This window comes from Saimiri boliviensis, chromosome 7 (genome assembly GCF_048565385.1).
Source record: "Saimiri boliviensis isolate mSaiBol1 chromosome 7, mSaiBol1.pri, whole genome shotgun sequence".
Lineage (NCBI taxonomy): Eukaryota > Metazoa > Chordata > Mammalia > Primates > Cebidae > Saimiri > Saimiri boliviensis.
In genome coordinates this window covers 100,722,870-100,733,664 of record NC_133455.1, presented here as the reverse complement: position 1 = coordinate 100,733,664, position 10,795 = coordinate 100,722,870, and positions in this window count along the sequence as shown.

Below are 10,795 nucleotides of genomic sequence, written 5' to 3'. Positions count from 1 at the left end.
CCATCCCGGTCAACATGGTGAAACCCCATCTCTACTAAAAATACAAAAAAAAATTAGCTGGGCATGGTGACACATGCCTGTAGTCCCAGCTACCTGGGAGGCTGAGGCAGGAAAATTGCCTGAACCCAGGAGGTGGAGGTTGCGGTGAGCTGAGATCGCGCCATTGCACTCCAGCCTAACAAGGGCGAAACTACTGTCTCAAAAAAAAAAACTTAGTCAAATGCAAGGGGGTAGAGGATAAAGTTTTAGGGAAGTAAGCAGTTTGAGAGAGTACATGGAGTTCAGCAAGGAGAAGCAGCAATATTGAAGTGATATGGGGGAAAGAGAGCAAAAAGGAACAGACTCCTCCAAAGCAGAAAAATGCGGCAACAGCTAGTCTTTTTGGTTTTTTGGGTTTTTTTGAGATGGAGTCTCACTCTGTCGCCAGGCTGGAATGCAGGGGCGCGATCTCGGCTCACCGCAACCTCCCTCCCCAGTTCAAACGATTCTGCTGCCTCAGCCTCCTGAGTAGCTGGAACTACAGGTGCAAGCCACCATGCCCAACTAATTTTTGTATTTTTAGTAGAGACGGGGTTTCACCATGTGGACCAGGATGGTCTCGATCTCTTGACCTCGTGATCCACCCGCCTCGGCCTCCGAAAGTGCTGGGATTAGGGGCGTGAGCCACCGCCCCCGCCCCCTGCTAGTCTTAAAATAAAGGAATTTTTGTCAGTAAGACTGTAAAAGTTATTGCATGTAAAACATATACAACTTATGTCTACAATAATTAGTGCTTCTGTCTCATCATTTTGCTTTGTGTAAATTTTTTGATGGCACTGGTAGTTGGTCTTAAGCTGTTACAGTCATACTTTCTTGACCATGCAAATGTAAAATGTTTGATCCAGGTTTAAGATTCTGCTCAATTTCCTCAACCCACAGAAAAAAGATTTCAATCGAATAAAACTGGCTACAGACAAACAAAATAGGACAAGTTCTAGAAATTCATTCATTGGCTGGAAGTGGTGGCTCACGCCTGTAATCCCAACACTTTGGGAGGCCAAGAATCACCTGAGGTTCAGGGTTCGAGACCAGCTGGACCAATACAGTAAAATCCTGTCTTAAAAAAAGGAAGAAAGAAATTTATCCATCTTTTCTTTTCTTTTTTCTTTTCTTTCTTTCTTTCTTTCTTTCTTTCTTTCTTTCTTTCTTTCTTTCTTTCTTTCTTTCTTTCTTTCTTTCTTTCTTTCTTTTTTTTTTGAGATGGGAGTTTCCCTCTTGTTACCCAGGCTGGAGTGCAATGGCGCGATCTCTGCTCGGCGCGATCTCGGCTCACCTAAACCTCCGCTTCCTGGGTTCAAGTAATTCTCCTGCCTCAGTCTCCGGAGTAGCTGGGACTACAGGCACGCGCCACCATGTCCAGCTAATTTTTGTATTTTTAGTAGAGACGGGGTTTCACCATGTTGACCAGGATGGTCTTGCTCTCTTGACCTCGTGATCCACCCGCCTCGGCCTCCCAAAGTGCTGGGATTACAGACTTGAGCCACCGCGCCCGGCTAGAAAAGAGGTTTATTTGGTTCATGGTTCTGCAGGCTGTACCAGCATCTGTTTCTGGTGAGGGACTCAGGCTTCTTTCACTCATGGGTGAAGGGGAAGGGAAGCTGATGTGTGCAGATATCACATGGCAAGAGAGGAAAGAAGCAAGAGAGAGGGGAGGGAGGAGCCAGGCTCTTTTTAACAGCCAGCTCTCATAATAACTAATGGAATGATAACTCACTGATTACTATGGGGAGAACACCAAGCCATTTATGAGGCATCTTACCACATGATCCAAGCATCTCCCACTAGTTCCACCTCCAACATTGGGGGTCGAATTTCAACATGAGATTTGGAGGGGCCAAACCATATCTAAACCATAGCAGTATATAATAATAGTATATAGTATCAATACAGTTATATTAAGATGAAATACTATAAATTACCTCATATATTAAATATTAATGTAAATTAGCAATAATAGCTAGTAAATATGGAGCATTTATCACATATTCGGCTATGCTAGCTAAAAAATAAGTACAGTATGATTATGTTGCATAAATTATATACCTTCCTTGAAAAATAATACATTCGGCCAGGAGTGGTGGCTCATGCCTGTAATCCAAACACTTTGGAGGCCAAGGTGGGTGGATCACCTGAGGTCGGGAGTTCCAGACCAGCCTGATCAACATGGTGAAATCCTGTCTTTAAAAAAAAGAAAAAGAAACAGAAAAAAAAGAAAATAAGAAAATAATATTAATACATTCATAGGAAAGCAGAGAGAAAAGAAAGGAAGAAGAAGAAAAGAAAAAAGAAGCGATATTGGAGAAGGGATAGAAGAGAAGGAAGAGACATGGAGAATAAGAAGGAATCAAGGCCCCATGATTCAATTACTTACCTCCCTCTGGGTCCCTCCCTTAACATGTGGGAATTCAACCAACTGGAGACTTGAGTGGGAATACAGCCAAACCGTATCATTCCATTCCTGGCTTCTCCGAATCTCATGTCCATTTCAAAACCAATCATGCCTTCCCAAGAGTTCCCCAAAGTCTTAACTCATTTCAGCATTAACGTCAAAGTCCACAGTCCAAAGTTTCATCTGAGCCAAGACAAGTCCCTTCCACCTATGAACCTATAAAATCAGAAGCAACCTAGTTACTTCCTAGATACCGTGGGAGTACAGATATTGAGTAAATACAGCTGATCCAAATGGGAGAAATTGGCCAAGACAAACGGGTTACAGGGCCCATGCAAGTCTGAAATCCAGTGGGGCAAATTTTAAAGCTCCAAAATGATCTCCTTTGACTCCAGGTCTCACATCCAGGTCACACTGATGCAAGAGGTGGGTTCCCATGGTCTTGGGCAGCCCCATCCCTGTGGCTTTGCAGGGTACACTCGCCCTCCTGGGTGTTTTCTCAGGTTGGCATTGAGTGTCTGCAGCTTTTCCAGGCTCTCAGTGCAAGCTGCCAGTGGATCTACCATTCTGGAGTCTGTAGGATGGTGGCCCTCTTCCCACAGCTTCACTAGGCAGTGCCCCAGTAGGGACTCTGTGTCGGGGCTACAAAACCCACGTTTTCCTTCTGCACTGCCCTAATAGAGGTTCTGCGTGAGGGCTCCGCCCCTGCAGCAAATTTTACTTGGGCATCCAGGCATTTTCACCCATCTTCTAAAATCTAGGCAGAGGTTCCCAAACCTCCACTCTTGACTTCTGTGCACCCACAGGCTCAACACCACGTGGAAGCTGCCAAGGCTTGGGGCTTCCACCCTCTGAAGCCATGGCCCAAGCTGTATGTTGGCCTCTTTCAGCCACAGCTGGAGTGGCTGGGACACAGGGCACTAAGTCCCAAGGCTGCATACAGCACGGGGTCCCTGGACCCAGACCACAAAACCCCTTTTTCCTCCTGGGCCTCTGTGCCTGTGATGAAAAGGGCTGCTGTGAACGTCTCTGACATGGCCCAGAGACATTTTCCCCGTGGTCTTGGGCACTGATATGAGGTTCCTTGCTACTTATGCAAATTTCTGCAGCCGGCTTGATTTTCTCCCCAGAAAATGGGTTTTTCTTTTCTTTTCTTTTCTTTCTTTCTTTCTTTCTTTTTTTTTAAAGATGGGGTTTCACCATGATGGCCAGGCTGGTCTTGAACTCTTGACCTCAAGTGATCCACCCACCTCGGCCTCCCAAAGTACTAGGATTAGAGGCATGAGCCACTGCGCCCGGCCCAGGTTTTTCTTTTCTATCGCATAGTCAGGCTGCAAATTTTCCAAACTTTTATGCTCTGCTTCCCTTATAAAACTGAATGCCTTTGACAGCACCCAGGTCACTTCTTTTTTTTTTTTTTTTTTTTTTTTTTTTTTTGAGACGGAGTTTCGCTCTTGTTACCCAAGCTGGAGTGCAATGGCACGATCTCGGCTCACTGCAACCTCCGCCTCCTGGGTTCAGGCAATTCTCCTGCCTCAGCCTCCTGAGTAGCTGGGATTACAGGCACGTGCCACCATGCCCAGCTAATTTTTTTTGTATTTTTAGTAGAGACGACGGGGTTTCACCATGTTGACCAGGATGGTCTCGATCTCTTGACCTTGTGATCCACCCGCCTCGGCCTCCCAAAGTGCTGGGATTACAGGCTTGAGCCACTGCACCCGGCCTCCCAGGTCACTTCTTGAATGCTCTGCTGCTTAGAAATTTCTTCCACTGGATACCCTAAGTCATCTCTCTCAAGTTTGAATTTCCACAAATCTTTAGGGCAGGGGCAAAATACCACCAGTCTCTTTGCCAAAACATAACAAGAGTTGCCTTTGCTCCAGTTCCCAACAAGTTCCTCATCTTCATCTGAGATCACCCACCTGGATTTTTTTTTTTTTTTTGAGATGGAGTCTAACTCTTCACCAGGCTCGAGTACAGTGGCACGATCTCAGCTCACCGCAACCTCCATCTCCTAGGTTCAAGTGATTCTCCTGCCTCAGCCTCCCGAGCAGCTGGGACTACAAGAGGCCACGACTACATCTGGCTAAGTTTTACATTTTTAGTAGACACGGGGTTTCACCATGTTGGCCAGGATGGTCTCAATCTCTTGACCTCGTGATCCACCCACCTCAACCTCCCAAACTTCTGAGATTTACAGGCATAAGCCACCACACCCGGCCCAGTCTGGATTTTATTGTCTCTATTGCTATCAGCATTTTGGGCAAAGCCATTCAACAAGTCTCTAGGAAGTTCAAAACTTTCCCACATTTTTCTGTCTTCTTCTGAACCCTTCAAACTGTTCTAATCTCTGTCTGTTACCCAGTTCCAAAGTCGCGTCATTTTCAGGTATCTTTTCAGCAACACCCCACTCTATTGGTACCAATTTACTGTATTACTCTGTTTTTGTGTTGCTAATGAAAACATATCCGAGACTGGGAAGAAAAAGAGGTTTAATTGAACTTACAGTTTCACATGGCTGGGGAAGCCTCAGAGTCATGGTGGGAGGTCACAGGCACTCCTTACATGGCAGCAGCAAGAGAGAATGAAGAAAAAGCAAAAGCAGAAACCCCCGATAAACCCATCAGATCTCATGGGACTTATTCACTACCAGGAGAATAGCATGGGAAAGACCAGCCCCCACGATACAGTTAACTCCCCCTGGGTCCCTCCCATGACACATGGGAATTTTGGAAGATGCAACTGAAGGTGAGATTTGCGTGGGGACACACGTCAGTTCTCACGAGGTCTGGTCTTTTTTTTTTTTTTTTTTTTGAGACGGAGTTTCGCTCTTGTTACCCAGGCTGGAGTGCAATGGCACAATCTCGGCTCACCGTCACCTCTGCCTCCTGGGTTCAAGCAATTCTCCTGCCTCAGCCTCCTGAGTCGCTGGGACTACAGGCTTGCACCACCATGCCCAGCTAATTTTGGTATTTTTAGTAGAGATGGGGTTTCACCATGTTGACCAGGATGGTCTCGATCTCTTGACCTCGTGATCCACCCACCTCGGCCTCCCAAAGTGCTGGGATTACAGGCGTGAGCCACCACGCCCGGCCTAAACCTCTTTTCTTTATAAATTACCCAGTCTTGGAGCGCAGTGGTACAATCTCAGCTCACTGCAACCTCCACCTCCCAAGTTCAAGCAAATCTTTCGCCTCAATCTCCTGAGTAGCTGGGATTACAGGCACCCACTGCCACGCCCAGCTAATTTTTGTATTTTTAGTAGGGACAAGGCTTCACTACGTTGGCCAAGCTTGTCTCAAACTCCTGATCTCAAGTGATCTGCCTGCCTCAGCTCCCAAAGTGCTGGGATTACAGGCGTGAGCCATCATGCCTGGCCTCTCACCAGGTATTTCTTTAGAGTGATGCAGTGAGTCGAGAGATGGTGCAATATAGTGACAGACAGAGCTGTGCTGAGAGCAGTGACAGGCAGAGATACAGTGCTGGTCTTTCAGATACTCCTTACTGACAAGTTACCATGAATCACTGATACCTTTTCATTTGAAGAGCCTTCTCCTCAACTCCCTGAATGGTGCTATTTAACAAACTACAGCAAAACTTAGTGATTAAAAACAGTAACAGCTGGCCTGGTGGCTCACTCCTGTGATCCCAGCACTTTGGGAGGCCAAGGTGGGTGGATCTCGAGGTAAGGTGATTGAGACCATCTTGGCCAGCATGGTGAAACCCGATCTCGACTAAAATACAAAAAATTAGCAGGGCTTGGTGGCATGCACCTGTAGTCCCCGCTACTCAGGAGGCTGAGGCAGCAGAATCACTTGAACCCAGGAGGCAGAGGTTGCAGTGAGTTGAGAGATGGTGCAATTGCACTCTAGCCTGGCGACAGAGTAAGACTCCATTTCTTGATTTTGTGTGTTGATCAGGCAGGAATTCTGCTTTACATAGCGTTAGCTGGGCTGCAGGGATGGCTGAATGGATAGTTAGTGCTAACTGCCAGTGGGAATAGCAAATAAGGTTGTTGGCAGAACCATCAGTTATCTTCCATGTAGTGTCTCCACCAACTCACTTGAGCTTCTTTTTTTTTTTTTTTTTTGAGACAGAGTCTTCCTCTGTCGCCCAGGCTGAAGTGCAGTGGTGCAATGTCAGCTCACTGCAACCTCTGCCTTCCAGGTTCAAGTGAATCTTCTACCTTATCCTGCCAAGTAGCTGAGACTACAGGTGTGTGCCACCATGCCTGGCTAATGTTTGTATTTTTTAGTAGAGACAGGGTTTTGCCATGTTGGCCAGGCTAGTCTCAAAGTCCTGACCTCAGGTGATCCACCCGCCTCAGCCTCCCAAAGTGCTGGGATTACAGGTGTGAGCCACTGCGCCTGGCCTCATTTGGCCTTCTGACAGCATAAGCATGGGTTGAGAGAGCATGTCAAGAAACATCACATCTCCTAAGGCTCAGTCTCAGAAGTTCCCACCATTGCCGGGCACGGTGGCTCAAGCCTGTAATCCCAGCACGTTGGGAGGCCGAGGTGGGTGGATCACGAGGTCAAGAGATCGAGACCATCCTGGTCAACATGGTGAAACCCCGTCTTTACTAAAAATACAAAAAATTAGCTGGGCATGGTGGCACGTGCCTGTAATCCCAGCTACTCAGGGGGCTGAGGCAGGAGAATTGCTTGAACCCAGGAGGCAGAGGTTGTGGTGAGCCGAGATCGCACCATTGCACTCCAGCCTGGGTAACAAGAGCAAAACTCCGTCTCAAAAAACAAACAAAAAAGTTCCCACCATGTTCTGTTGGTCCAGATAAGCCACGGGATCAGTTCCAATTTAAGGGAAAGAGAAATAAAGTCCACCTTTTGCTGAGAAGAGTGGCAAGAAGCAAGCATGTAGTCATCTTTAGTACTCCACAGCATCTCTGAGGTTAAGCCTCTGCCCACTCAGCCTTTCAAAGTATTGGAATTACAGCCATGAGCCACTGCACCCAGCTTCTTGTCACAATTTTTTTTTTTTTTTTTTTTTTTTGAGAGGGAGTCTCGCTCTGTTGCCCAGGCTGGAGTACAATGGCATGATCTGGGCTCACTGCAACCTCCACCTCCGGGGTTCAAGCAATTCTCCTGCCTCAGCCTCAGAGTAGCTGGGATTACTGGCAACTGCCACCACATCCAGCTAATTTTGATATCTTTTTTTTTTTTTTTGAGACGGAGTTTCGCTCTTGTTACCCAGGCTGGAGTGCAATGGCGCGATCTCAGCTCACCGCAACCTCCGCCTCCTGGGTTCAGGCAATTCTCCTGCCTCAGCCTCCTGAGTAGCTGGGATTACAGGCACGAGCCACCATGCCCAGCTAATTTTTTGTATTTTTAGTAGAGATGGGGTTTCACCATGTTGACCAGGATGGTCTCGATCTCTTGACCTTGTGATCCACCCGCCTCGGCCTCCCAAAGTGCTGGGATTACAGGCTTGAGCCACTGCGCCCGGCCCTAATTTTGATATCTTAGTAGAGACGGGTGTGTCACCATGTTGGCCAGGCTGGTCTCCAACTGCTGATCTCATGTGATCCGCCCTCCTCGGCCTCCCAAAGCGCTGGAATTACAGGCGTGAGCCACCGCACCCGGCCCTCTTCTCACTATTCTAAGAAAAGCTGTCACACAAGAACCTCTTTGTTGCTGAATGACACAGACACATTTCAGTCTTATTTTCATATTTTCGGAAGCATTAGTCACTGCTGAGCAGTCCTGCTTTTTGAAATGTCCCCTCCTCCTGACATCTATGATATCACAGTCCTTGTTTTCCTCTTATCACCCTCTAGTGTAAACATTTCCTTTTTCTTCTTCTTCTGTTTACTGCTAAGTGCTGGTTTTCAAGGTTCTGGCCCGGCCACCTCTCTTTTTACTGTACTTTCTCCGTCTCCTTCACCCACTCCCAAGTCTTCATTTACCATCTACTGGTTCATTCTCCCAGATCTGTACTTCAGTTTAACCTGTATCTGTCAACCTAAAATAATCAAAAGGGTCAGGATCTAATTTAAAAACAGTTTATTCAGTGCAAAGGGTAAAGATGGCACATCTGGAAACATCACCTCCAAAACAAGGAAGTCAGCCTTGTGAAGTCAGGAAGTTAAGGTTTCATTTATATAGGCAGTGACAGAGGAGCTTTTAGCAGGATTACGGCTTTTTAAAATACAAGTTTGGCACATAGTTATAAGCAATCTGATTGGCTATAAAAGTGTTTCTTTTTGGGAGAGTACATGTAGTTGTTTCCTTGGGTTTTTTTTTGTTGCGTTGTTGTTTTACAGAGGTGTAATAGTCACGGATTTTCTGTCATCTGGTTTAAGCAAGGCAGAGCAGCAAAGAGGAAGTTAATCTGTAACAAAGATCATTAGTTAAGAAGGCAGGAGTTTTTGTCTCTGATGTTGTTTAATTTTTTTATTTTTATTTTTATTTTATTTATTTATTTATTTTTTGAGACGGAGTTTCGCTCTTGTTACCCAGGCTGGAGTGCAACGGCACGATCTCGGCTCACTGCAACCTCCGCCTCCTGGGTTCAGGCAATTCTCCTGCCTCAGCCTCCTGAGTAGCTGGGATTACAGGCACGCGCCACCATGCCCAGCTAATTTTTTGTATTTTTAGTAGAGACGGGGTTTCACCATGTTGACCAGGATGGCCTCGATCTCTTGACCTCATGATCCACCCGCCTCGGCCTCCCAAAGTGCTGGGATTACAGGCTTTAGCCACCGCACCCGGCTTTATTTATTTATTTTTAAGACAGGCTTTCACCGTGTTGGTCAGGCTGGTCTTGAACTCCCAACCTCAGGTGATCCACCTGCCTTGGCCTCCAAAGTGCTTGGATTACAGGCGTGAGCGACCACGCCGGCCCGTTATTTATTTTCTCTAGTCATTGTACAGGACAAGAAAAATGAGAGAACGAGTTAATCTATAATCTGAGAAACATGTTATAGCCATATGTAACTCAGAGCAGTCTCATCTCTGTCAAGGTTTAAATGTTTTGAGGGGTTCCAACAGCTTTTTTTTTTTTTTTTTTGAGACAGAGCTCTCCCTCTGTCTCCCAGGCTGATGTGCAATGGTGTGATCTCGGCTCACTGCAAACTCCGCCTCCCGGGTTCAAGTAGCTGGGTAACAGGCACCCGCCACCATGCCTGGCTAATTTTTGTATTTTTAGTAGAGATGGGGTTTCGCCATGTTGACCAGGCTGGTCGAAAACTCTGACCTCATGATCCGCACACCTCGACCTCTCAAAGTGCTGGGATTACAGGTGTGAGCCACTGCACCTGGCCTTTTTTTTCTTCTTTTTGAGACAGGGCCTCGCTTTGTCACCCAGGCTGAAGTGCAGCAGCATGATCTTGGCTCATTGCAGTGTTGACCTCCTGGGCTCAAGTAATCCTCCCACCTCAGCTCTCCCAGTAGCCGGGATTACAAGTGCATGCCACCACACCCAGCTAATTTTCTGTACTTTTTATAAAGACAGGTTTTCGCCACGTTGCCTGGACTGGTCTCGAACTCCTGAGCTTGAGTCACCCCGCTGCTGTGGCCTCCCAAAGTAGTAGGATTACAAGAGTGAGCCACTGAGCTTGGCCCCCAACAGCTTTTTTTTTTTTTTTTTTTTTTGAGACAGAGTCTCGCTCTGTTGCCCAGGCTGGAGTGCAGTGGCATGATCTTGGCTCACTGCAACCTCTGCCTCCTGGGTTCAAGCTATTCTCCTGCCTCAGCCTCCTGAGTAGCCGGAACTACCAGCCTGCACCACCACGCCTCGTTACTTTTTTGCATTTTTAGTAGAAACAGGGTTTCACCATGTTGGTCAGGCTGGTCTTAAACTCCTGGCCTCAAGTGGGCTGCCCGCCTTGGCCTTCCAAAGTGCTGGGATTACAGGTGTGAGCCACTGCACACAGCCCAACAGCTTTTAAATTATATTTATTTTCACATATCTATGTCCTGAGCTCTAAGTCTGAATATGCAATAGCACATCATTGTTTTGGCCATCCCATAGGCCCCTTGAGTCAGACAGGCTTTAATTACAGAGAGCAGACTCAAAGGGGAAACACTGAAGAAACACTCCAGTTTGAGCCTCCAGGAGTGACTACCAAGGGACTCCATTGCTTCTCCGCCATCTAGGGGCCACCTTCCAAAATTGGGATATCACCACTGGGGCATGCGAACCACCCGGGCTGTGCTATATAGTCCATACCAAGGAATCACATGCTCACTCCCTGCTGCTCTCCTCATTGAGCTTGTTTTTTTTTTTTTTTTTTTTTTTTTTGAGATGGAGTTTCGCTCTTGTTACCCAGGCTGGAGTGCAATGGCGCGATCTCGGCTCACTGCAACCTCCACCTCCTAGGTTCAGGCAATTCTCCTGCCTCAGCCTCCT